This window comes from Nylanderia fulva, unplaced genomic scaffold (genome assembly GCF_048542155.1).
Source record: "Nylanderia fulva isolate GAGA-0341 unplaced genomic scaffold, ASM4854215v1 Scaffold4, whole genome shotgun sequence".
In the NCBI taxonomy this organism is placed as follows: Eukaryota; Metazoa; Arthropoda; class Insecta; order Hymenoptera; family Formicidae; genus Nylanderia; species Nylanderia fulva.
Window position 1 is genome coordinate 1,829,218 of NW_028190476.1, and position 25,046 is coordinate 1,854,263.

The 25,046-nt window shown below is 35.4% G+C and overlaps 1 long non-coding RNA gene across 1 annotated transcript in view; it reads left to right on the top strand.

Moving 5' to 3' along the window:
- Positions 1-19,828, top strand: part of LOC114944897 (uncharacterized) — a 188,784-nt gene extending 168,956 nt beyond the window's left edge. The window contains exon 7 of the long non-coding RNA XR_014925468.1: positions 18,744-19,828. This is a non-coding gene — a long non-coding RNA (uncharacterized LOC114944897). The remainder of the gene's footprint in view (positions 1-18,743) is intronic.
- The last annotated feature ends 5,218 nt before the right edge of the window (positions 19,829-25,046 follow it).

The following is a 25,046-nucleotide window of genomic DNA, read 5'->3' on the forward strand; positions in this document are numbered from 1 at the left end:
GGAGGAGCCTCCCTCTTCTCGATATCATAGAAATATAGTAATCGAATATCGCGATACGATATGTTAAAGATGAATAATGGTGACTTTAGTGTGTTCATGTAATGTTGATTAATATATTTACTATCTTGTTATCCTCTTTTGGTTTCATAAATATTCTAACGATACCTACATTCGAGAATTAATCATACTAATATTTATGGGAAAATTTTTAAATTATATAATATAAGAGAAAAAAAATATTCATAGATATTCTAACGATACCTACATTCGAGAATTAATCATACCAATATTTATGGGGAAATTTTTAAATTATATAGTATAAGAGAAAAAAAATATTCATAGATATTCTAACGATACCTACATTCGAAATTAATCATACCAATATTTATGGGAAAATTTTTAAATTATATAGTATAAGAGAAAAAAATATTCATAAATATTCTAACGATACCTACATTCGAGAATTAATCATACTAATATTTATGGGGAAATTTTTAAATTATATAATATAAGAGAAAAAAAATATTCATAAATATTCTAACGATACCTACATTCGAGAATTAGTCATACTAATATTTATGGGGAAATTTTTTAATTATATAGTATAAGAGAAAAAAATATTCATAAATATTTTAACGATACCTACATTTGAGAATTAATCATACTAATATTTTATGGGGATATTTTAAAATTATATAGTATGAGAGAAAAAAATTCTTATATATATTTGAGGATCCATTCGGTTTAGTTAATATCAAAGTCAATGTATTTTTCGTGCGTAGAGCTGACTATCAAAGGTCTGGTCGGACAACGTAATCGACCTTTTGGTAAGTATTGGTAATTATTTGCGATTGGCGTGTTCTGTATGCGTAAAGATGTGAAGATAAAAAAAATGCGAGAAGCAACGGGTTATTAGTTTCCCCGTAAATCTCGATTCGCCTCACTTTCACGGAAGGCGATAAGATTGCGTAACCGGTTTCGTGTATCGATTAATTTCGATTCGATCGCTGAGTTAGAAAGCTCAGTATTTGCTGTACTGTCATAAAACATTATGCAATATTTTGTGATTACATTTCACATGCTCGTTAAATAATTATTGTATCATAAGTACGGGCAAACATGTGTTATTTCGATTTTTTATGGCGGAGATGCTAACTTAACGGAGGTAAGTTTGGAAACTTCAAAAATATTCACGAGCTGATTACAATATTTAGTAATCGCATTTAAAATTCGCATTTTATCTGTTAATTAATTCTTACATTCTCAAAACTGTCAACATAGATGTATCTATTTCCTTTTCAATCCAATTGAATGAATTATCAGAGTGATTTCTAATAATAAGATCGCGCCGTGAGAGTTTACGTTATCGATGCTCGTGAGATTGCACTTGCGAAAAAATTTCCCATTAGCGCTTTAAAATTATTCTTCTGTATCCATTGATAAACTGTTCATTTATTCAAACTTTCTCGCATGTGCTTAGAATATATAAACCCACGTGCGCAATCTTAGAATGTAAGAATTGACAAATAGTGTGAATTTTAAGTGCGATTACTAAGTAAATATTGTAACTAAATAATCAGCTAGTGAAATATTTTTGTAGCTTCAAAATTTGTCTCTGATAAAGTTAGTACTTCTATAAAAAATAGAAATAACATATGTATAGATAAGGGATGTCTCTCTTATAGACCTGTGTCTTTAAAATGTTAAAGAGAAATAATATTATTTGATTCTTGATATTTTGCATTTTTCTATTTCTTTCTAATATGTTTTAATTAATTAAAAATTGTTTAAATTTTTAAACATTTATTATTTATACACATTTCACCTTTTTAATATGTATTTTTTTAGCATTATAATTGATTTTAAAATAATTTATATTATAATAAGATATTAAGATTTTCTCCGTTTTTCCTCGTAGAAATTTGCAAAGGTGTATTGAAAGAAAATACATGCACGTTGTGCATCCCTATAGACATTTATTATTGAGTCCACGAATTTAGAGAATCTCGCGTGGAATCTAAAAATAGAATTTCAGATATCTTATTTATCTTGCTCTGCGCGCACACTATGCCGATCTTAATTAGATCCGTTGTATAAGAGCGGCTCGCATGCGTCTTCGAATACTTTGTGCGTGTAACAAGATAAGTATTCGAGCTCGCAGACCGGACGTGCACTCGAGGCCGCTTGATAATCTCGTTACTTAGCGCATTACAGATGTGCACTTTTGCCGAAAGACATTGATATGTGCATCGATATTATTAATGTATAACCGACTCATCAACATTGTACGTCTCTCTTTGCACGCATTTATCAGAAGAAATTTTATCATAGGAGAAGAATAGAGCAATATTATTATAGCGAATGTATAAAACGAGACGCGCGTGACTCGATTGTTATTTTATTGTGCCATTAGAAGAACCGGTAAATCGAGTTCCCGGCAGAATCCATTTCCATGCGTGCACTTGGCTCGAATGATTTCGTATTAATTGACGTCAGCTCTCGATGGAGTGTTCGCGACGTGTTATGTTAATGTCTGGTAAAGCGTAAACCGGGGGAGCCTTGCACGAGTTCTATCCGATGGAGTTCTATCTAATGGAAATACAGAAACTTAATAAGAATTAGCACATTAAAGAACACCTGAAAATTGCGACAGTCGCACACTCATACAAATATTATTCATGTTTATGTGGAATAATTAATAGCATGAATTTTAAGGCAAGCGATGAATGCGTTACAAAAAAATATGCATCAAACGTGATTATGTATTTATGTCTTCTATTTCAAAGATGTTCGAGTGTAAGAATCAATTTTTTTTTTTTTAAATAAATTTTTAAATAATTTATTATGGGATTTGGAAGAAAAACTTTGTTATCATAAAATGAATGTTTATAGATCAAAATTTCAATCGAGGAAAAAATAAGTGTAATTGTCATGTAAACGCTCGGGAAGCACCGAAATGTAAGCGCTCTTTAGATTTGACTTTTCGATGTCGAAACGACCGGTCCGTCTTCAATATCGGTAAAATCAAAGGGCCATCTCGCGGGTTGGCAACCCGGCAAAGAATAACGATTCCTTCGGCCTTGCCAAACGTGCCCCTCCACGTGTCCTTCTTCTTCTCCTTCTATTTCACTCCCTCATACTCCGTCGTGCATCGACGGGCTCCAGATAGGTTGTCACTGCAGTAGCCTCGAAGTAAATGCGCTCCTCTTATTATTCGGACAGAAGATTTAAACGCAGCTCGCTCACGCATGAGTTATGCTCAAAAATTGAGGTTACCGCAGAGAGGGAGCTATCTTCTCGACCCGGCCCTCTTCTTTTCGCCCAACCTCTCCCATCCTCTATCTCTCTTTCTCTCTCTTCTCTTCTCAACCCTTTCCTCATCCTCGTCGGCTTCGCTCTCCGTCTTTACTCACGAAGAAGGACTCATCTTGTTTTTGTTTCGACGATATATTTTCTCTTCGTATCGAGAAAGAGAGAGAGAGAGAGAGAGAACCCTCCCTTTTCGGCTTCTCACCCCTTTCTTCCTCTATCAACCGCTTCGATCCTGTCCGCAGCGCGGAGGATAACCCGCGGAATCTTCTCTTCGGGATTTCGTGGATTATAATAAATGCGTATGCAGTAGCCGGAGGTATAGACCGTCCACTGATCCTTCTTTTATTCCTTGTTTTTTATTCTCCTTCTCCTCATCATTCTCCCTTGCTGCCATCGGTGGCTTCCAATACGTCCGTTCGGAGAAGGACGACGACGGTGGCATGAAATAATTCAATCCAACGAGCGACGTTTCGTTTCAAGCCAACTCGTTTCTTCTTAAGGATGAAACACGATGAGGACTCGCCGCGATAATCTCTCGCGACATACATTGTTTTCGAAGAAAAATCTTCATTAAAAAAAAAAGAAATTTTGTACTTGGAAATCTTGATAAAATCGTGGATGGAATGAAAATGTTTAAAGAAAATATTTTTTTTAATTAACTTAATAATATTTTTATATAAAATCTCTGTGAATTTCTAAAAATTATTTCTGCCACTTTAAAACTGAATTTGTGTGCCAAAGGAAAAATAAAATCGGAAGAAAGTCATTAATATCTGCCAATTTTATAATTACAAACTTTCAATATTTGTAATAAATTTTCGATCGTTCTTTCAAGCTGTCTAATCTCTTTCGGTGAAACCTTGTTTTTCCGAATCTGACTCTATCCGCGAGAATTCAGTGACGTGATGAAATCGAAATCAATTTATATCCCCGTTCCGCCATGTTCCCGCGGGGACCAATTATTTCTTTATCGTCGTGCTTTCACGCCGTTCGCTGTCATGCAAAAAGAGTCACGTCAGTCGCAAACTCGCGTGAAGAAATACGAGAAAAGAGAGAGAGAAGAGAAGAGAAGCGAGAAGGTGGATGGTGCGACTCTGTAAATATTGTTTGTATAATGGTTTTACCAGCCGGTTCCGAACTTCGATAATTAGTTCGAACATAGTTCAGTCAGTTTTTGTTCACCTTTCTTTTTCACCTATGTAGTCTCTACCAGCAACAACTGAGTTAACGTTATATTCGGTTTATATCTGTCGCCAACAAAAACTAAAATGATCAAATTATAGATACCTACATATATATTGGATATTCTTCCTAATAAAATTCAATTAATTTAAAAAGACATCAGAATCAATATTAAATTAATCTCAATATCTCTGTGTTATCTAATAAAATATGTAGAAATTAAGCACGTTATGATATGTAAAGAAGGCTATTATTAAAAAAAAAAAAATGTTCAGGGGAATTAATTTCGTACAAATGCTTCTACGAATATTTACACGGGACGTTGTTCCAATTTCACAAAATAATCTATATCGAGTTATCTTATATCGTTCGACACACCTACACACACCATTGACAACTCAATCCAATAAACCAAGCGGATGGCTAACCGACCATAACTAGCGAAATTCCGACGCGTACAATCAACGACACGCTCGATCTCGGGATCAGTCGCGGCCGATAGACAGATCGACGTCCCTGCAAAGCGGCGATTTATTTTCGCGGCAAAAAACGCGTCCATTAATCTTTAGTGGTGGGCTCAAACCAGGCGTTACTCTTACCTACCTATCAACCTGGCCTCTCCGCGGCCTGACCCAGCACGTCCGCCATCGGGCACACCTCGACAACTCGAGAGAAAGAGAGAAGACGGCGGAAATGCTTTTTGTCAGCGACCGGCGGTGCGATTAAAACTTTTATAACAACGATCGATCTCTCTCGCTTCCGCGCACGTACCCGTAATTTACCGCAATAACTGCTCCCTTGTTCTATGTTTTCTTTCGACATTGTCAAGCGGCCTCGTCAAGAGACCGATCATCCTATTCCCTTCGAAGCGGTCACCATTTCCGGTTGCTCCGGGAAATTTATTTTGCGATCGATATAACGTGACGAATCGTGACAATCCTTTGAAAATAGAGGCAACGGATAAATGTCTATTTCAAATACAAGGTTTGCTTCGCTTTCGCGATCGGTGCTTAATTATTCTGACTCGTTAACGCGAATTGTCAATTCATGTAATCATAGGTTTGCATCGAAATTCGCATAATTTATCATCATTCTGAGTGAGTTAAATTTAAATTAAACTCACGCATTGCTCGCGTGAGTTTTCATTTAAATTGATCATTCAACTATTTAATATATGTAAAGATAAGATATTAATCAACTGAGCCAAAAATTAAAAAATGCAAAATAATAAGAACGTATTTAATACTATAACAGTATATAATAATATATAAAAATATAGTGTTATAATAAATTTTAATGTATTCCAAATAATAAATTAATTCAAAGATTAAAATCCCTTTGGGTGCGTCCTACTTTGAATTATTTGTCTTTTGAACAAGACTAATTAAATTCTTCATTAGTCGGAATGACTTTACGTCGAAATGTCTATTACGTTTGATTCGTGCTATTTCATCTTTGAGTGTATTTCATCAGAGCAATGCATGTCGATGTTCGCATAACTCACTACTACGACCGATTGTATCGATCGACATCAACAATTATATACCACGATAATTTACAATCAATTCAATCACTTGTCCACGAGAGGTTTGACGCCGCAAATTAGTAATGTCGTCGATGAAATGTCGATTATCTAATTAAATCGAAAATGAATAATTGATAGAATAGCGATCGGTGCACGTTAGCCTTGATCTTGATCTTATCTTGCTGAGAGTACATATGTACGTACTACTTGAGATTAATCTCGTAACCGCCCACGAGAAATGTCGTTTCTCTCCGATATTATTACGAAAGAGATTGAGTTCATCCTTTGCCAAAATCCGTCGGAATCACCGTCTCTTAATTCCGCGAGATAAATCGAACGATTTTATCGCGCATCAGAAATTATCGTCTTCTTCTGCAGCGGCAGCTTCATACGAAGCCGAAGATCACGTCGAAGATTCTCGCGTGAGAAACGCAAACTGCAATTACGGCAGGGCGTGTGCGCACGACATTTTGCATCTACGACCTCTCTCTCTTTCTTGTACTCTTACTCCCCTCTTTTTCTCTCTCTCTTTCGGACTGCAATAGCACGAGAAAGTCAGCGGCACGTATGAACGTGCATTTATAATACGCGTTTATGTACACACACGCTCTGCCACTTGCGGATGCGTACACGGCCATCTCTCTAACGGTAGAAGGACGAAGACGTATGTGCTTCAACGCGATTCTAGAATTAATTATATATTTTTTTAAACGACTTTAATCTTATTTTTATTACGCGACAAGAATTCCGAGAAAAACTGGATGGACAGTTATGGTTCAGACAATGTTGAGATAAAAATATAGAAAAATCAAATTCATTTGGAAAAGATTAGGATTTTATTATATATTATAAAAGTTCTAAGCGCCAAATCGAATTGAGTTTAAAGTATTTATTAAGAATTTAACAAGGTTCTGTAATATAAATATAAATATAAATTAAGAATGTTAAACAGGCAATAAGAGCCAAATCGCGGATGACAGTGCGTTATCCCAACAAAACTAAATTTTTTCGTTAGAATTTAAAAACCTGTGCACAAGACACTAAATTTTACTTGGTCACGGCCAAGATTTAAAGTATTTAATTCTCGAAAAAGATGATCAAGAAAAATTCTAATAATTAGAAATCATCATTTTTGACCCATATCGAGTCTAAACATACCGTTTTTTTTTTGAGCAATTTTCGAAACAATTAATCGAACTCAAATTTGAGCGTATGCCAAACATTGAACCGGCGAAAAACCTCGAGGATTTATTCAGCGTCCGGCCTATACCCGGCACACATACACATTCCCACACGTATGCACACGTGCACACGAATCATGTATCGCTCCGCGGGCGGCTGGTCGCAGACATGGGCGCTACAAATGGGCGGGCCAGCCCGTGGTGCCCTCAGGTCACGGGGAGAAAACGCACGGCCCTGCCGAGACCCTCCGGATGCGAGAAGGACGCGAGAGAGAAAGAGCGAGAGAACGAGGGACAAGGGAGGGAATGGGACCTGATGGTAGAAGCTAGCAACGCAAGATCTCGGGGCTGGGTGGAAGAGGGCCCCGAGGTAAAGGAGGCCCTATCAAGGTGAACCACTTACACTATATCGACCGGATTACACTAAGCGATCGAACCCGAGGCCTGGCACAGGGTCCCGGTTGCGTGTGCAATCGTTCGACGCTGGGAAACCGACCGATCGAGTCGGACCGGGCCTGGCCGCCACGAATCAAGGTGGAAAGCCGTTGTCCGTCAGCTGATGCCGGTCGGATTGTTTGCGCGGAATCTGACATTGTATCGAGAGAGAGAGAGAGAGAGATGGGAGATAAAATAGCTTATTACTTAATCATTCGGAACCGACCCATTGGTTCACGCCCGACACGGGGTTACGTCAAATGACAATGATATAAAGCCGCGCTGTCAACTATCGTCCTGGATGACTGTGCGCTTTACATTGAGAGTCGAGCGTTCCGAAAGATCCTGCGAGATCGAAATAAAGGACTTGATCATTACATGAGTGCGTCTGGATGTACTATGTGTTTGATAGTGTTAAAAATATTGTTCCTTATTTCTTATTAATATTTTACTTAAAACATCAATATCTTTAGTCAAGTATAAATTGAATAACAAAATCTACTTTTTTTAGACGTAATAATTCCGGGACGATCATTTTGTTCTTAATTCCTAATTTAACCATAATAACTTAGATTGTTTGTTTAATTATGGTTTTTATAACTTTGATATAGCAGCAGGCTTTTACCTACATCGATACTGTCCTTTCCGTGGTAGTTGTTATACGACGGCAGGATCGGATCATGGGAAATCTCGCAATGTTTTACGAGCGGACCGGGAGTAATCTTCTACACAATGTCACACGTAGAAATTCGGGAAATTAAATGTCGTCGATTGACATAATTTCGGGATACATCGTTGCTTTAATAAATAAAATTTAATTTTTATTTGTTCTGTTATGTTTTATACAATATATTGTTATTTATTTATATTTTACTAACATCAATTCTTCTTTCGTGAAATTATATTTTATTAATTATTTTGTCTGGATTAAATATTGTTATGTGTATAACAGATATATAGATTTTCTAGATCTGTTCTCTTAATACATAAAAAATATATCTACATATGCTTAGTTTTTTTTTAATTATATAAATTATAATACATTTAAGTTGTATGGTTTTTTGCTCATAATCACATCTTAATAAAGTAAATCAATGTCGCTAAAATTTCTTTCATGCAATAAAATGTACCTGTTTATTACTTGCTTTTTTCATGGATCCTGCTTTACTTTTATACATATATTCATTCGTACTTTATTCTATTTATCAATTCAAAAGGAGTCTTCTTTTTCAGTTATCGCATCTCGATAGCTTGTTGGGATCGTTTGAGAGCGAACGGAAATGCGAGTATCCGAGATCTCATTCGCGCCGCAGTTTAAAACGAGATTCGCGTCCGAATCGATTCGCATCCCGGCCGTCGGTGATTCACTATAAATTCCGCAAACGGTCGAGCTTCGGTAATTTAAGAAACGGATAAACAGATGCATCCGTTTCGTCCAACGAGCTTTAATCCGGATAAAGATAAAAATAATTCGATGCTCGTGTTTTAATTATTTTAAAAAGAGGAAGAACGAGCAGAAAAAAATAGAGAGACTCATTTTTATTAAAAGATCATGCAAAGATCTGTTAAACTGAAGATAATTAAGCACAATCAACGAAATAAATTTATATATACAATAGAATACTGTAATAAAATAGCAAATCTTTATTTTGAAAAACAAAATTCATTATTAACGTTGAATTTGTGTAAAGAGAAACCTATTGAAGATTCATCAAACCAGATTACGTCACGGTATATTTTTACCGAGGCGAAAGTTAAACAGTTGCCAATTAACGTAGTACAACTGATTTATGTAACCAACGGATGTATTTGTTCGCACATCGGAAGCGAGCTTCGACGTTGCAAATACATGCAAGCAAACCGCGAAATCTTGTAGCAAGGCGGCATCGCAAATAGGAATCCACGGAGCGTATGCAGACGTAATTTATCTTCCAGAAATTGCCGGCACAACATTCCGCTTGATGAATCTGCAGCAAGTCGCTATTCGTGTAAAGGCTCGTCTACAATAAATACAGGACATAGGACAGCAAACAAATGCATGCCGCATATGCGAATCTCGGATACAAATCACGATAAACGCAGCAACGTCGTAAAAACGATAATCTGTTGATTCTGTTATAATTATTATATTATAATAAAATTATTATATATGCTGATATATCCGATGTACATAAAATTTGAAATAAAATCGAGTAAATTAATTTATATATTTTCGTAGAAATTTAAATATTCCTTAAATTATGTATATAAAGCATCGATTTACGGTATAATTAATTTTTAATTTTAGTACATTTTATTTTTCGTAACAATTTTCCAGAATGTATAATTTGAGGTATAAAATAGATATATGTGATTTGCAAAAATACTAAAATTTCGAGTTTTTTTGCAATAAGAGTTGTATTTTTAATTTGTGTGGTAAGAGAAAGAGAGAGCATAAATCTTTAATCGCATATATCTCTCCGAAAGTTGTCAAAAATATCTTGCATGGTAAATTTGCCAAAATTTCTTCATATCAATTTGAATTCCATTTGCAACAGTTGATTGATTTCAGCGATATTCAAACTGTATCGCTACTTCTGTTAATTATACACCGCTTCGCCAAGTTTGCAATTGAGTTTGCGCTTTCTATCTCAGTTCGGATCCACGAATCGCGGATAAAAGCAGTAAACGTGCGAACAAGATCGAACTGAGAGTCAAGAAAAGAGAATGCTTGTAAACAATCGATAATGTTTCGAATCTCGTCAGTTATCTTTAGATTCTGATGATATTACTCTCTTTAGCAAACAAATGTCAAAGTTTTTTAAAACTAGGTTCTAATATATTTTTAATAAATAAAGAATTTTTTCCTTGACTTGAACATTTTTTATTATTCTTATAATCGGAAATTTATCACGTCATATTTACTCTTAATCTTATCTTATAGTTTTATATTATAGCTTTATATTTTAGATTATAGGTTTATATTTATATCATCGGTAGATTTTAATCGTAAACGTGATACGTTAAATAATGGAGTACTGCGCTTTAATGTCACGAGTGTTATATGAGGTATAATCGAGAGCAAGGTATCGAATATAGACGCGACAGCAGTGATGGCGGGGATTACAGGGGTTGTCTTTTCTTTTTGCAGCCGCTTATTTCTCACGTTATATGTCAGCATGTTCTTTTTTTCCCAACTAACCATCAAAGATATCATGTCTTTGAATCGGTTGACCACTCGACGCGCAAACAGAGAGCGAGCTTTATTCTCCATGCTTGGAAAGAAACACCTTGAATGAACGCGGAAGACCATTGCTCGAGAAACTTATAAAGAAGTTCGATGGTTAATTTTTTATGGCATTTTTTACAGCATACGCGTTCGAGTTTTTTTTCATACTTACATTCTATCTAATATAAATTTTTAAACCATCTTTCCGACAGTTTCGATTTAAGATATTATAATGTCTTAAGTAAATTTCAATTTGAAATTTGAAATTAAGAAAAAATAAAAACTAATTACTTTTAAATAAATAATAATAAATAATAAATAAATGAGATAAGAATGTAGCGTCTATGTTTCTCATTAAACTATATATTGTGTAAGATAATTCGAGGAAATATTAAATCTATGAAGTCTGCATCTCGTGCATTTAATTTAGATTTCAAACCTTGATGAATTAATGTGTCTTTTATACATTTGTCATTTTTATATGTAATATAATTTATTTGACTTCGCGCCAAATATACCTAATGTTCCGTTCCATAAACATTGTGATTTATGTTCCTGAATTTATGTGCCACGTAAAAGTCCGTGCATTCGATCATAAATTCAGAAAAGCAGCATAGTTCGAGACAATAAAAACTGATTGAAATTTTCATTTTTTAATCAATGTAATTTAAAAAACGCAAATAAATATAGCAGTGCAAATCTCGTGGATAATTTCGCTATCAATTTAATATCTAATCGATTCATACTTTAGTATTGTCTGAGAGATTTGATGACTAAATTATCTATTTATATGGAGAGTTCGAATATTGAAAACATTAATTTACAAAATTACAGCAACGTATGTAGATCTAAGTTTTGCCCTGAACAGTTCGATGAAGTCAAGAAGTACACGGTAGTAAATGGCATTCAGAGCAAATGTTTCAAGGAGCAACTTGATGTGTTGCAGTGGAAATGGAACAACTTAAATGAAGTCAAAAGTTTACGGGAAGAAGATTTACTCGTAAATTAAACTTTAAAATACTTACTCGCGTAGCACGTGTATCCGATGACAGTATTAGCGAAGTATGCCCAATAGAATCTGTAAAAAGATTTTTTTCATATTGGTACCTTTGTAAGAATCCTTTTTTAAAATTCACCTAAACAACTATATAATATGGCGCATTTCTTAATAAATTACATATTTCTTAATTATCGAAAGTTAATTAATGCACATTGTAATATTACGACTACTTAAAAATTGCAATAGAATGAGGAATATCAATTAGAGTTTCAAAGAGTGCAAAAATATTTCTGATAATTGGTAAAACGATAATCACAATTATTGAACATTGAATTTGAACATTAAATTAAATGATACGATTTGATAGTATAATTATTTGACTAATTATGAAAAATTATATGTACATATATAAACAAGGTACGCATATAACATTAAAAATATCAAATAATTTATTCAACAATCAGAACAATAATACTTTCCCGTTTTTAAATTAGCCGAGTATTCAAAGTGATATTTTAGCTAATTAATGTAATAATAGACTTATGTGTAAAAAAAAAAAAAAAAAAAAAATATCCGTGATTAAAAAATTATTTTGTAGTAAACAATTCTGCGCGTCTTGAGATTATTCAAGCACTAAAAATACGTCAAATAATTAAATGAATAGATGACAAAATCTGCAAGAGACGAGATAAAATTGTATGTCACAAAATGATTCCTTTAACGATTCTCTCTTTTCTCTTCCGCAACAATAACTTCGATCAAATTGCGTGTCGACGCGTGCGTCGGTTCAAGTCGCATCAAAGCGTATAATTATCATCATTAGAATACATCTGACAATTAAATCCCTTGTCTCGCATGTATTTTACACACGAGGATGCAAACTATATTGCTGACCGGACTCGATCTCGTGTAATTTCTGTAAAAAATACACCGACCGCCAGCTGATCGGCCAGGCGGAATATTACACAAAAATCGCCAGTATGTTAGCGTAATTACGCGGTACTTAAGTTATTTAATCGTCGGTAATAATAATAAAAACGTACTCTTTATAGCGGTTGAACGAACGCCGCGTGATCGTGTCACGCGTAGCAGACTCTTCCGCGCCCTAAAATATCACGTATCGTTTTCTTTAGTATGATGAAGCTAGGGAATACTCAACTTCACTTCCTACTGAACCAAACTGTGCATGAAAAACTATTAAAATTATTAATTTTTGGATAAGATATTATTGCTTATTCGAAATATTTATAGCACAATATATGTTTATTCATAAAATATAATAATTTTATTATTTATATTCCGAGAATTATTCGATTAGAATTCTGTTTTAATTTATTATTTATTATACACATATATGTATATATTATCTTTTGTGATTATATATTTTTTCATATAATAATAGCATAATTATAATTAAGTAAAACTATAATAATATTTCTAAAATGTATTATTAAAGAGACAGGTTCTCCTATCTCATTATATTTTGCTTGTAATAAGTCAATGCATAAGCACAATTTTGCACATGTTTAAATTGGCATGTAATTGTAATATGCATGTAAATTTCGCGAGTGCAATGAAGAGAAGAAAAAATGTAGTTATGCATATTCAAATCGCACAGGTTATCTAAGATTGATCACTCGATTCTATCTCACCATGCATGATGTATGTGCAAGAATTTTCGTTTCTCGATTTCATTTTCAATTTACCGGGTACATCTGAGCATAAAGTGCTGGAGAAAAAAAACTGTTGCTCGAAATGCCATCGCGATGCCACGCGGCGCTCAAGATTATTTCTGTTGGTAATCAACGTAATCACGGGCCACACGGTAATTAAACCGGGAGCCGCGGGTCGTTTTCCCGGGCCAAGGTTAATGGAATTAAAATCTACCATCGCATGAGATCACTTTCGTTGCCCGGAAATCGTTTCTCAGTGGAAGGCATCACGTAACATCTGTGATTCCCACGCTGAAACATATTTCGCAACAAACGATCGCCTTTGTTTCATAGTGAAACTTACATTCAATCATATATCCATTAACATTTTAAATTACTGTAATCATATGAGAAAGTGCTAATTATATTTTCTGCATCATTAAGTAAATATATCATTACGATTAAACAATTAAAGCAAAAAACGCATTAAAAAAATACAACAGATTTATCATCCAGCGTGTGTATCTGAAATAACTGATTGCGAGTATGTACGATTTGAAATAACCCTAACTCCTTTTTTTTTTGGTCCGTCCGTTTAACAAGACAGACTTATTATCATTTTCAATTTGTTTATTATTCTTCGAGTTTGCTGAATTGCTAAAGAGCTCATTCTATTGTGCCCTCCGATGATCGAGAGGAGAATGAATCACGCTTACTGTTGATCCTACTGTGCGAAGGGAACGCGACGTCCACGTGGATGATACAAATATTGGGGCCGTATACATTCAATGTGTCATACAACACACGAGTGTAGATCAATACGCTAGTGTGTGTATGTTCGTTCCACGCTGCGTCGGCGATGGATGCTGCACGCACGTGCGCCATGCGTGTGCAACGGATACAAAGCTCGATGTAGAAGCACGCCAAACATTTATACCTCTATTCATCTCTGTCCAGTTGAGAATCGACCCTGACGGATGTCGCTTTCCGCCGTTTAAACCGCTCCGTCGTTTTCGTTATGCTTTGCGAGCGAACGAAATTTGCGGAATCTCCCACAATAGTCACCGGAGAATTTAAGATCTCTCTCATCTCTCTCTTTCTCTCATGTTGTCTCTCATGTTGCCTTCTTGCTTAGAATAATAAAAAAAAAAAAACAAAGTATCTTATAACACAAAAGTGATCCGATTGCCAGTCGAAATATTGAAATAAAGATATCAGAGAATCAATTGACCAATACTGGCTAAGATGAAAAATCTTTTATTGAAAAATACGCAACGTTTCGATCCCGAATTGAGTCCTCTTCAGGCTGTTGCAAGAAAGTGGTAAAAACTAAATGATCATGATGTCAATTTCTTGTCTACGATCAGAACATGACAAGATATCAGTAATACACGAACAGAAATGCTCACTCTGACATATAACATTACATTAGCAAAAAAAAAAGTATCTTATGTCAAATTCTAAAAATTATAATATATATATTACATGGAGAAATAGATCGAATATTTTATTAAAATTGAATGTCCATTGTTGAAATATTCAAGTAGTCTAATCTAATTACGTATTCTCATTACGATAGATTATATGCGGTACTGGAAAATATTCATATTTCAGTACAGTGTTCATTTGAATGGTGGATCCAGTTCACGGTGTGTGAATGTGCGTATATGATTTCGATTTCTTTTTATTATTTTTTCGATTGATCCAACACAGTACGATGGTACTCTACACATCGCTATTCTAGTTACCGCTTTTACGACTCTCCGCGATTTTTTTCTATTTCCGCACCACTCATCTCGTTCTCTTCTCGCCTCTTACCCCCGTTGCGTTTCAAGTGCTCGTAATTTACGATAACATTTCGCATTGTTTCACGAATACAATCGCGGCTCGTGTTCCGTGAAATGGGATCTGGCTTCCTCCCTCTTACTCTCTCTCTCTCTCTCCTCGTTGTACTCTCCTGTCGTACATCAAAATAATAGTGCGCGATTAGACCGGAAGATATTATACCAGACAAAGTAGCGAGCGATGCGTTCGACCGAGCTCGATGAATTATACGATTATTTATGACAGTGCTAAGCCAGGCGTGTGCCAAGAAATGGCATCGCGAGAATGGAGAAAAATCGGACAGATTTTTGTAATGCGAATCTTTTTCCTGCCACGTGGCGCGCGCGCCGGGACGTGTTTGTAAATTGCTTCCGATGAGGGGACCAACAAGAGAGAGCCGCGTGCGTGCGTACGTGCATGCGTGCAGTCTGCTTTGAATTTACGACAGCTCTCTCGACAGTTCTGTCTTTTTAGTCGACGCTTCGCAGACTTTTAGTGCGTCGCAAATAAGCGTTGCGTGAAATTTGAAAAATGTCCTGCGTGTTCTCCTTAATGCACGAGTTAGTATAGTAATTATTATGCGTGGCTCTCTGCAATGGCCGCGTATTTTTCTGCATTGTCATAAATTATTTCGTATACATGTTTGGACAGAAGCAGACGGACGATTGTGATATTTTCCAAGTGGAAAATAAATTTTATGCGTGCATAAATATCACTTATTATTCATTTTTATCCAGTTCGTTTAAATTGATTAACAATTTTCAACGAGAGAGAGAGAGAGAGAAAGGAAGAGAGCGTCGCGTAAAATAAATCAGCAACTAGTGTGGTCCAAAGAAAAAGTGCGTATCTTCATGCTCGTGGGTGTCCTTTCCATCGCACGCTCTATAGGACCATATGTTAAATTGCTTCCGATTGCCAGACAGGGCGGCACGCGTGCTTACGGGCTGCTTTAAATTTACGACGATTTTTTCGATTCTCGCACCGAATCTCCAGACTCGTCTCTCCACTTGTTCCGTAAACGCGAACCGTTAAACCTCTGGCTCTCCTTTCCCTCTGCGACACTCGCCACTTTAGCGTCTCGACGCCTCTCGACGCCACGCTGCTCCGAATGGTCCCTTTCTCGTTCGTTCTTTTTTTTCCGTTTTACTTTTTCACGTGTCGCCGGTTTGTTTTGTCTCCCGAGAAGAAACGCGTCGATTTATGAGAAGAGAGAACGGCGTTCGAAATTCTCGTAAATTTCGAAAAACACTCGATATTTGTTTCCCCGCTGCTAGACAACTAAAGTTTCTTTGCGGTTAAGTGTCGAGAAAAAGCAACTCACTCAAATGGATTGATTGTTCATATTGATGTCATTTCGAAAGCAACACTACTGATATATTATGTACACTTATATGCACAAGTGTGCAAATGTAAATTAAAGAATATCAAATCACACAAGAAAAAGAAACAGTAAAAATGTTTCACGATATTCTTAATTTTATCTACAACTTCTATGAATGATTCTTATTTTATATATTTATATTATTTGATTTGTCATAAAAATGTTTATTTCATACAAACAATCTTTTTCTTTATTTATAGTATTCATTCATATTTACTTATTCATATTTATATTTATTTTATATAAATGTTGTTTGATTCTACAAAATTTCTTCAATATTAATTTCGCCTCTCTTTTTATTATATATAACACTTCCACATTTTAATAAATAAGTTTTCTTTTATTTACCAAAAAAAAACAGTAGTAACATACTACTAATAATAATTTTTTATGATAGCTTTAAAAGTATTTCAGTATTTTATAGCTAGAGAAATGAAATAAATACGAAGAAACTAATATTAAAAAAAATGTAATTATTTCACAAAAAGAATTGGAGAATTTATTAACTGCCGCTCTGACAAATTCACATTCTCAAGCACGCATTAAGGAATGTATTTTTGAGTAAGGATCAGAGGAGACATCATTGAGGGTCGGGCTCCGTAGGCGGCCCGAGAATAATTTCTATTTGGATCATTAGAAGACAAAACGTGTCCACGTATGTTCGGCGATGCTATCGCAACAACAAGATCGGTAAGGGACCGGAACGGTGTGTTGCTCGTGTAAACGGTAGACGAACAGAAGAGTCCACTACGAAGAAGCATCGGTGGACCGACCAGTAGGGCAGGTTCTCTCGGACCTCCGAAGAGAACGAGGATAAGCACAGAAGAGAGAGAAGGAAGGACAAAGAAAAAAAGAAGAGCGAAAGAGAGATCGAGAGAGTTATTACGGACAGAGGTTACGTGCTCGTAACTGCGGAATATCGACCGTGTATTGGGATCGGCGGTGGTGCATTTCGCCAAACTGAAATGGACCCCCGTGTATTACAAAGTCGCTTTGTGATGTTTTTTTTTACTGTGATTTTCTCTGCCGGGTTTATAGAGAACGCGCGGTGTGAGTTCGCGTGAATGTGGGAAACCGTTTTCGTGTGTGGTTTTGCAAGATTTGAAAGAGTCATTACGCGGTTGGTTCGGTAACACGACCATTCTTTTACCGTTTTAATCAAAATTAGGGACTTTGTAGAGAAAAGAAAACGATTCACGAATTTATTGAGACGTATATATATATATATTTTTGCTTAACTGTCCGAAAAAACATAACTTTAAGGCTGTTTGAATATCGTAGAAAAATAAAACAATTATTTATGTTGAAAGGGGATTATGCAACTAATTAATACGTACATGTATATCGCATCATTGGATAAAAATGCGAAAAGTAAAAATATCCTGCTTTCCAATTTTAATGCTTCTAACGGTAAATATGTTCGTCCCACTCTTAAAGAACTCGACGCTACACTTAAGTAATACAAAGTTAATAATAGCTTTAGCGTCACGTCATTGACGACTAGGTAATGACGAAAGTTTCTATTCATATTCAAAATGACAACTCATTGTACATTAGACACTTTAACTACCCATCATCGCATATTCCTAGACTGCATATCTCACATGACTTGAACGTCTGAAGATTATGCATAATTATCTCATCTTTCATTATATAGCAATTAGTACATGCAATTATAAATGGCATTGTATTCAACTCGAACGAAATATAAAGTTTGAGATCAGTGTTTTAGTAAAGCAATTAACGCTCTAACTAAATCCCAGTTGTTAAACGTACATAAAGATCCATTTAAAATTAAAAAATATAATCAAAGTAAAAAGAAAATAAAATATGACATTTCAAAGGTGTTAATTTTATTTTAGTAGAAGTTTAATGAAAGACTTCAATTATCAAAATGCTTTGAAAATGCTAAAATAATTTCAAGACATTTTATTAAGATTATTTCAATCATTTTACAGTCTCTAACTCAGCATACTAGAATGTTAATGTAAGAATCAAAATTGCGTATAACAAATAAAAAGAAGATTATATATGTGATTACAGAAAAACACGTGGCGTCAACGTCATACTGCTGCTGCCTAGTCACTGACGTCATCGAAGAACGATTCCAATTATGGATGTCGGAGGTAGCCGCAAGGTTTGATCGCGCGTTCGAGAGAGAGGCGTTTCTTGTCACTAACGCTAGAGATTCCGACGGGTTCTGTGTGTGTGTGTGTGTGTGTATTGTGTGAACATTCGTACATATATTATGATTGGCGCGTCGATACGTGCCGTTAGATTTGCTCGTACCATGAACCCGATGCATACTGACAGGTATAAGCGTGGTGATTTTGCGTAAGCACGGTAGTTTTGAAGGATATCTTCTTCGCGATGTGTACAAGTTACTAGGATTGCGTTAAAGTGTATTTTCTTAATTTGGAATAAATTGAAATGTGAAGACAAATGAAGTAATTACGTATTTAATCATCGATAATTAAAATAACGTATGGGAAGATCGAAGACAAAAGATGGGAATATATAAATGTAGATTTAGCGGATCGTATCGCAAAATCTCCCGAGTTTATCTTTTGTCTCCCGCAGTCTCTAAAGCATCCATCTTTCTCTCTTTCCTTTATTTCTCTCCTTTCCTGTTACCATTTCCTCCACTCGTTGTATCGAGAATTCACCAGTTTCTTATTATTATTCTCCCATCTTGCGCCATTGTGCACATCGGACAAAGCGCCATGGAGACGGCCCTACTCTGCCTTATCTGCCCGAGAAATTTGGCAATATCCGAATGAACGGTCGACCGAAGAGACAACCTAAGAAGGAACACGATGGGAGAAGGTAGGGTGAATTAAAAGGGAACACGCCGAAGAGATTGCGTATGCAGGGACGCGGAACACCAGATTCTCGTCCGATCCTGTTCGAGATGGGAATCATTTTGAATGCGCCTGTCTACTCTCGTCGACTTTTCGGAACTCCATGTAACGAATCTTCGGAATTAGTCCGTGTGTCATGTAGATCGTTTCGACAAAAAAGAAATTAAACGTGATTTTATATTCAACACGCACCATTTAGGCCTTTCAGATGTCAAATTTACTAACTTTCAATTCTAGAAAAAATAAACTAATATCCGCACGGAACTAGAAATTCACACACGTATATATGTTTATAAAGTATACATTTTCTAAATATTGTTGAATAAAATTAATATTGTTAAATAAAAATTTAAAAAAATATAGATACATAACTTTTATATAATAAGTTGTAGTTGTAATAATTTTCTCTTTTTTCCTCTCTCTCTCTTTCTCGCGAAATACAATTGTCGGCAAATGTCGAGACGAGAAGGCGAAGGACAGATTAGGGTGCAACCATCGAGTCCAACTGGGGGCGGGTACCGGCCTCGGTCTCGCGCAGCACGAAAGGCGAAAAGTCATTCGAGGGAATGACGGAGATCTCGGAGGATGATTGCACGCTGAGAGACGCGTGTACGTGTCCGTGCGCGAGCGAGCGGTGTCTAATGAGGGCAGACCGCCCTGCAGGCGAAATGCAGGCGGGCCCAAACTCTCCGGCCCAGAGAGTCCCTCTCTCCCGGGCAAGCTTCAGCCAGGTAAACAGACAGAAGCCGACGCGCGCGTACTTTCGTATGCAAGAATCCGCCTTGGCTTCTTCTGAGCAAGTTGTAAATAGTTATTTGGAATGACAGTTGAATTTCGTTTGACCAGTAAATTTCGTCGCGGGAGAGCGAAGGACTCCCTCGCAGAGCCGTTCTCCCGCCGTCGACGGCTCGCGAAATTCACGGGGACAGGGCACGATGGGTCGTGAGACTTGGCGAAACGTGTCGCGATGTTCGAATTTATTCTGGCATCGCGAGTAATGCGTAAACATGTTCTTCATCGCGAATTTTCATATATGTAATATTTTAAATTCTCTCTCTCTCTCTCTCGCTTTGCTTCCTTTTTATTCGAAATAAAGTCGTTATTAATTGTTATCTGTCTATATAATTCTTAATTTATTAAATATAATTTATATCCGCTTATATATGTATATTATAATCAGTATTATCTACAACAAGGGATTATCTGCAACAGAGAATCAATTAAATATGATTTAATCGATATGAATCCAGTCTACTCTGTATCACTCATGTCCATGAAACAATAATGTAGGAAACATAATGCATCAATAACTATTAAATAGATTTAAATACAAGTTATTCACATTTATATGCACGTGTTTACATATGTTATTAAACTGGGAAAATCCATAAATGCGCATAATTTAAATGTTACTTAACATGTATCGATTATTCGTACAATGAGCAGAGAGAGTTTATACCTTTTCTGTAAATAAATATCCAACAAACGAAATGTACTAACCAATTAAATTAAAGGCGAACGATGAATATAAAAAATAAGAATAAATAGCATATTTGTTTATTGGCGTACAACAACAAAATGTTTTAAGTGCTTTGTAAAAAAGGATGAGAGCAATTCGTCACCAAATTAACTGATTATTTCATTGCTGAAATGTGTAACAGCGTGTGGAGAATGACTTTGCATTCGTCGTTCTGGTCTTTGCAATTATTATGGTGGAGACTGGGCGGATAAGAGCGATCAGAGAAAAAAGAGAGGATATATGTGCTTGAAAAGGAAAACGACGTCTTGAATATCTTCACTGGCAATTATATTTCGGCAATTATATATTTTGTCGAGATTATTACTTGATGCGCTCTTCACGTGTATAAGAATGACGTTATCATAACCGGGTACTCAGCAAACAAATTCTTAAATTAAGAGCAAATTTTAGAGAACGTAGCCATTGCATATTCATCTTATTCTGTACGTTAAACAACATGATGCTAACATATGTTATTTTACATAAATACGAGAGAGAAAACATGTTATTAATCTCATAATATTTATAACAAAAACATAAAGATACATAAAATGCATCAATATTATACAGTATTATAAATTGCATTCTATATATAAGCTAATATAGTTTGATATTATATGTATATCGTAATGTTTGTTTAACGATACAAAATGAGTAGGAGAGAGAATTGAATATTATTATTGTATAATAAATATTATAATTCCTAAATGTGTATATAAAACGTTATCTGCAATGACAATGTCAATTATAAATAACCCTATATAATATATTATTGGCAATTAACATATTAATTAGGGATCAACTCTAACTATGTTTAAGTTATCAATGCACGCGTAAATATTTATATCTTAATAAACGTTGCATACTAATCTTAATCATTCGCAAAGGCAACAAACTCGAATCTACGTGTCTAATTCGCGATTAATTATCGATGCATAGGTGCACATTTTTTTTCTTTCCGGAGATTATACCGAGGTGGCTTAATGTATATCGCGCGAGAAAGCGCGTAAAATGTAACAGGACTGGAAGGAGGATAAGAGAGGGATGGGATACATATGCCCTCTGTAAAATTCAAAACGGGGAAACACGGTCGCTCTTTTCCTATAAAATTGTAAAATAATTCCCGGTATAAACCCCCGATACTGTCGCTTTAAATCCACTGGCTTCTCTCTCCTCCGCGAAAGCCATCCCTTTCTCCGGGAGAGCCTCGTCGAAATAATTGAGGCCCACGTAGCCCGTTCGCGCGGTGTTACACTCTCGTTATGATTTTATTACGGCTTACGAATCGATTTTATCTCGTTCGACGGACGATTATATCGAAGGATACATTTTAATAGACGCAATACATTCCCGTCAGACTCGATAAATATTATTACAGCTCGGCGCGATTCGTGAACACGAAAATGCACGGGTGGATCTATAAGAATTTTGATGTTTTGCAGCAAATCCATGATTACAATATATTATTTCTTTTCCAAATTCAACAAATATTTATTGTTAGTGTAAATAATATATAAAATTCTTTGCGTTTGAAAACGCAAATTATTGCTTGGCTACCGTTCAATTATTATCGTTATACAGGGTGTCCGGTAATTAACGGACCAACGATTACAAATGGATTCTTTGGTCAATTTGGGAACGATTTTTCCTCAGCGAAAATGTCGAAAAAGGTCATCATTTTTTACAACTTTCCAATATTTGTCATTATGTATCTTTATAACTAAGCCTCAAATTAAAATTTTATTATAGTAAACTCTACCTGAAATTAACTGAAGAATGTAATTATGTTAGACTTTTAACTCCAAAACGTTTAGTTTTCAAAAGACCCATTTTTTTCAATCGCTTATAACTCGAAAATTATTGACTTCTCAACATTTTTGCTAAGGAAAAATCGTCTCCAAATTCACCAGAGAATCCGCCCTTAATCATTGGTCCGTTAGTTACCGGACACCCTGTATACATACGAGATTTTTTTAAATATATATTTTGATGCTTCGTATTTTCAAAAAAAATGATGTTTTCCGAAATTATGTTCTTTCTGCTCAACTATAGTAAAAGGACGTGGAAAATGGTGGGAAAATGATTCGTTCATCGATAAGAACCAACCTCAAATGTGTTGGCCGTTAATTAAAAAGTAATAAGCCCAACCCACGGGCTTATCGATGGTGCGTTTAAACTATGGCCGACGTTGTTTTCCTTTAATTTCACCCAGTTTTGGACTGGAGCGTAATAATAATGTTCCGCGAAACTTTCCTGCCAGATAACGGACGTGGGATTTACGATCAGTTATCTACAATAGGAGTTGTAAAATAAAAAAGCAGCTTCTCGAGTCGAATCAAATCAAGTGATGAATGAGATCTCGCTTTGTGGATTCTAACAAATCGTACGATTGTGAAAATTAAGCGGAAAAACAATATCTAATATTTTATTTCAGAATATTATTTTGTTAGAGTGTAAGTAAAACTTGAAATGTGTTCGAATGTTTAAAGTATTTTCATGACTAAAAGTCAAAAATATACTGTAGCAACCAACTAATTAAAAACGAATATAATCGGATTTTCAAATATGAGCGAGTTTCAACAAAACGGATTTTAACATGACAGTTATACCTGTCACTATACGTCGACATGTTAGCTTTTCGCTATGGCTTGTTAATTATAGTTATTCTCTGCTTCATTTCATTTATAACTTGAGTAAAGCTGTGCAATTCATAGTTACGATTGCAGAACTCGAACGCTGACACTGCATAAAATGTTAAATAATTTTAGATTATATTCTAGATTTCTAATAAAACATTTCCATAAATATTTCATGATAAAATGCATTAGAGAATTAAATTAGAAAAATTTAATTGTTGGTTCGTGCATTTCGAGATATTTTGTTACGATTAGAATCCGTCATTTCAAAAAAAAAAATAAGCATTCTAAGAAATCATAAAAAAAGTTTAGCACGCTTGAAAAATATATCCTTCATCCGGAAATTGCGTGCAACTTGAAAAAAAAAAGTTCACAAGTTCTTCGAATATTCTCCGTGAGGTCCCAGAAACCGACAAAGAAGAAAGGTTAAGGGAAAGGGAAGAGAGACGAAAGAGGAGAAGGAAGAACGAAGTCGCCCGGTATGCAGTCTCGTCCATCGTTCGTCGTTCGTTAAAGGTGACATGGCGGCTTCTCTAGAGGATCCTGCGGGCACGAGGAAGAGCTAAAGTCCTGGTTTGATGAAATGGTAGCCGAGTAATTGAAATCTCGTGTTCCTTACCGAGTCGATACGACGTTCGTGGGGGCCTCATTCCTATCGTTTTCTCTCTCTCTCTCTCTCTTTTACACCCTCTTGCGTTCTCTCTCTCTCTCCTCCATTTTTCATCTCTCTCTATCCCGTTATCTCTTTCTCCGACTCCTCCTCTTACTTATTTCTCTAAAAAGATATCTGGACCCGTTCATGTGTCAAGTCCGTGGAACACAAATGCGAGCAGGTAGGACCCGATCCTAAGTTACCGGCTCGAGACTATAAGCCGATTATATCTTCCCAAATATTGAGACATGCCTTCCGTGGACCGAAACCAGCTTGACTCCGGAATCTCGGTAACCCGCGCGATTATTGAAAGTAGGAAAGACAGAAGCGAGTGGAATAATGATCGGAGGGAGTTGCATGTTTAAAATAAAAGTAATTCTTTGTTAAAAACGATTTATATCAGAATCCGTAATGTTTGTAATATAAACACTCCTATATGTGTAATTTTATTATCTTTATTAAATTTGATATTTTCCTATAATGTTGAAAATTATTTATCAAGTTTATTTATGACAATTTAAAGAAAGTTGAAAGAAATTTCCAATTTTCTGTAACATATTTATAATTTTTTTACGTTGTATTAATAAAAAGAGTATACAGCATTTTTATTTGCAAAATTATTTATATGAATTATATTGTAATATAATAAATTATTTCTGAAAATTTTGAAAATAATTA